Source organism: Hylobates moloch, unplaced genomic scaffold (genome assembly GCF_009828535.3).
Source record: "Hylobates moloch isolate HMO894 unplaced genomic scaffold, HMol_V3 SCAFFOLD_3, whole genome shotgun sequence".
Lineage (NCBI taxonomy): Eukaryota > Metazoa > Chordata > Mammalia > Primates > Hylobatidae > Hylobates > Hylobates moloch.
The window spans coordinates 131,724,459-131,728,410 of record NW_026652278.1 but is presented as its reverse complement, the minus strand read 5'-3'; the positions used below and the strand labels follow the sequence as shown (position 1 = coordinate 131,728,410).

General features: G+C 41.1%; 1 pseudogene; it reads left to right on the top strand.

Moving 5' to 3' along the window:
- The first annotated feature begins 1,896 nt into the window (after positions 1-1,896).
- Positions 1,897-3,556, top strand: LOC116481175 (large ribosomal subunit protein eL14-like; annotated as a pseudogene).
- The last annotated feature ends 396 nt before the right edge of the window (positions 3,557-3,952 follow it).

Here is a 3,952-nt window from a genome sequence, read left to right as displayed (position 1 = left end):
TTCACGTAAAGTGCCAATTTGCTGCGCGCAAGATGAATACATCATTCACCATTCCCCTACCTGCGCCTTTTCTCCTGCAACATGTAGATTACTATACCCTCGCTCTTCCCTCTCCAGCCCACTTTTCCCCTTTAAATACTGAAGCTCTCAAAGTCATCCTTGGATAAAGGAACAGATCACAGACTGTTTCTGTGATTCTGTGTTCTTTTCTTCCAGGTATGTCCTTAACCTTGGCAAAATCAACTTCTAAATTGATTGAGACCTGTCTCAGATACTTTTTGGTTTACAGTCCTTATTTTTCTCTAGATAATATTTTCAAATTAGCATTTCCCCCAGAATTGGTATTTATACCTCTTGTTGTACAAGATGAATTTTTAAAAATAGTTACATGTTTATTTTATTATAATAAATATGAATAATACAACTAATTCTCAATTCACAGATGTTAACATGTTGCTTAGAATAAAGCTAGGTTCAAAACTGATTTTAATTAAGTGGTTAATTTAATGTGGCAAAATTTATGATGTTGGTATATGACTGGTTCAGAAAACTGATCTACCAACAACGTGACAAGCATTGGTTTGAAGAAGAAGAAACCTGGGTTCTTGTTCTGGCTCAGCCTAGATTCAATTCATTCCATTCTTTACTGATTTAAAAGTTTAGTTTTGTGACTATATCATGAGCTAGATATTGTGCAGCATTCAAATATTTGAAATTAACCATAAGACTGCAGGGAGTTAGTCACTTTCCTGTCCACCCCTGTTTCCTCAAGTGAGGGCTTGGAAGAGAGTTCATTTAGCTTCTTAACATGGTATAAAATAACGTTAAGAACTTTATCAAACAACACTACCAGTGAGATAAGTGAGTCGTTCCCCATATTTAAAAGTCAATCTTTGCTGGTAAGATTGTGTCTGACCATCCAGCTTTTGGCACCCTGCCTGCCACAGGTTCTCAAAGCATATTTCCCGAGTAAGTCGTCATTGAGCCACCTCATTCCAGCTTTTGTGATTTTGTGATTCTGTGATTCTCTAAACATGAATCTACATTTTCAATCATGTCAGCTGGGTATATGCTCACTAAAATTTTATAAAAATAATCTGGCTTTAGACTGGGTGCGGTGGCTCACGTCTGTAATCCCAGCACTTTGGGAGGCTGAGGCAGGTGGATCACAAGGTCAGGAGACCAAGACCATTCTGGCCAACATGGTGAAACCCCATCTCTACTAAAAATACAAAAATTAGCCAGGCATGGCAGCACACACCTGTAGTCCCAGCTACTCGGGAGGCTGAGGCAGGAGAACTGCTTGAACCTGGGAGGTGGAGGCTGCAGTTAGCCGAGATCACGCCACTGCACTCCATCCAGCCTGGGCAACATAGCAAGAGTCCGTCTCAAAAAAAATAATCTGGCTTTAAAATCAAGATTAATCATATGTGTCTGGGACCATAAGGGAGATTCTGTTTTTAACAAGCATAAAGTAATTCTCTGAAGAGCATAGAAGTCAGGGTTACAGTAATAACTAGTATTTTTATTTATTTATGAGAAATGGTCTTACTCTGTCACCCAGGCTGGTGTGCAGGTTCTTGCTCTGTCGCCCAGGCTGGAGTGCAGTGGTGCGATCTTGGCTCACTGCAACCTGCACCTCCCAGGTTCAAGTGATTCTCCTCCTCAGCCGCCCGAGCAACTGGAATTACAGGTGTCTGCCACGACACCCGGCTAATTTTTGTATTTTTAGTAGAGATGAGGTTTCACTATGTTGGTCAGGCTGGTCTCAAACTCCTTACCTCAAGCAATCCACCCACCTGGGCCTCCCAAAGTGCTGGGATTACATGCGTGAGCCACCACGCCTGGTCGATAACTAATACGCACCTGACCTTCTTCTTGCCAAACGCCACCAACATGGTGTTCAGGCGCTTCGTGGAGGTTGCCCGTGTGGGCTACATCTCCTCTGGACCTCGTGCCAGAAAACTGGTTGCAACTGTAGATGTTATTGATCAAAACAGGGCTTTGGTTAATGGACCTTGCACTCAAGTGAGGAGACAGACCATGCCTTTCAAGTGAATGCAGCTCACTGATTTCAACCTCAAGTTTCCACACAGTGCCCACCAGAAGTATGTCTGACAAGCCTGGCAGAAGGCAAACATCAATACAAAATGGGCAGCCACACGATGGGCCAAGAAGATTGAAGCCAGAGAAAGGAAAGCCAAGATGACAGATTTTGATCATTTTAAAGTTATGAAGGCAATGAGGAGCAGAATAATCAAGAATGAAGTTAAGAAGCTTCAAAAGGCAGCTCTCCGAAAGCTTCTCCCAAAAAAGCACCTTCTGCGAAGGGTGCTACTGCTGCTGCAGCTGCTGCTAAAGTTCTAGCAAAAAATGACCGCTGTGGGCAAGAAGTCTCCAGCTCAGAAGCTTCCTGCCCAGAAAGCCACAGGCCAGAAGGCAGCTCCTCCTCCAATACTCAGAAGGGTCAAAAAGCTCCAGCCCAGAAAGCACCTGCTCCAAAAGCATTTGGCAAGAAAGAGGCGATTAGAAAAGTAATAAAAGTTCTATTTGGAAAAAAAAAAAAAGAAAGAAAGAAAAGGAGGCACTCAAGTTGAAAGCAAGGCTCTAAAATGCTAGGCTGCTCATGGATTTTTAAAATTGCATTATACAAACATGATCTTTACAGTTTTCCGTTTCCCTGGTAACCATTTATGATAAAAATAATCAACTTATTTGATTTCCTCTGTCAGCTTTTGTCAGGATCTGGAATGTTACCCTACAGTTGACCCTTGAATAATATGGGGCTTAGGAGGCGCCAATACCCTGTGCAATGGAAAATCTATGTATAACTTTTGACTCCCCCAAAGTATAATTGCTAATAACCTACGTTGGCTGGAAGCATTACCAATAACATAAACAGTCAATTAACACATATTTTGTATATATGTTGTATTCTTACAATAAAGTAAGCTAGAGAAAAGAAAATGTTATTAAGAAAGTAATAAGGAAGAGAAAATATATTTACTTTTCATTACATGGAAGTGGGTCATCATGAAAGTCTTCATCTTCTTCATCTTCACATTGAACAGGCTGAGAAGAAAGAGGAAGAGAAGGGGTTGGTCTTCCTGTCCCAGGGGCAACAGAGGCAGAAGAGATGGAGGAGGGAAAGGGAGGAAGGAGAGTCAGGACACTCAGTGAAACTTTATGAAAATACATTGTAATTTCTGTTTGACTTTTTGCTTCTTTTCATTTCTCTTAGAATGTTTCTATATGGTACACCTTTCTTCCACTGCTTTGGTTTCAGTGCCTGTATCAAAGAAGTTTCAGTGCCTGTATCATAGAAGGATCCATGTCATTCTTTTTGTCCAAGAAGTCAAAAGCAGTCTTGAATAATTGGAACCCTTCTGCCAGATTGTCTAATGTCAATTCGTTTTCTGGCACTGCCTCTTCTATGTCTTCTTTCTCATCATGTGGCACTGGTTTGGAAGCACCAATCTCCACCACGTCTTCTTCTGTTAATTCCTCTGGTGTGGTATCTGTTAGCTCTTACATTTCTCCAAGATCCAGATCTTGAAACCCTTCACTTTTCACTTTTTTTTTTTTTTTTGGCCATATCCATAATATCTTTCATGATTTCTTTGATTGGCTCTGTGGTAAATCCTGTGAAGTCATGCACAATATCTGGATAGTTTTCTCCAGCAGGAATTTATTATTTCAATCTTGATGACCTTCACAACTTTTTTTTTATAACAACGATGACATCTTCAATGGTGTAATCCTTCCAGACTGTCATGATGCTGTCTCTATCAGAGTTCTCTTCCATGGCATTGACAATCCTTTCCATTGAGTACCCTGTGTAATAAGGCTTAAGGGTTCTTAGGAGCCAAGGATCTAGAAGCTGAATTAAAGACCTTGTGTTTCGGGGCAAGTAGACCACACTGACAGCTTCAGTGTTGAACTCATGGGGTTC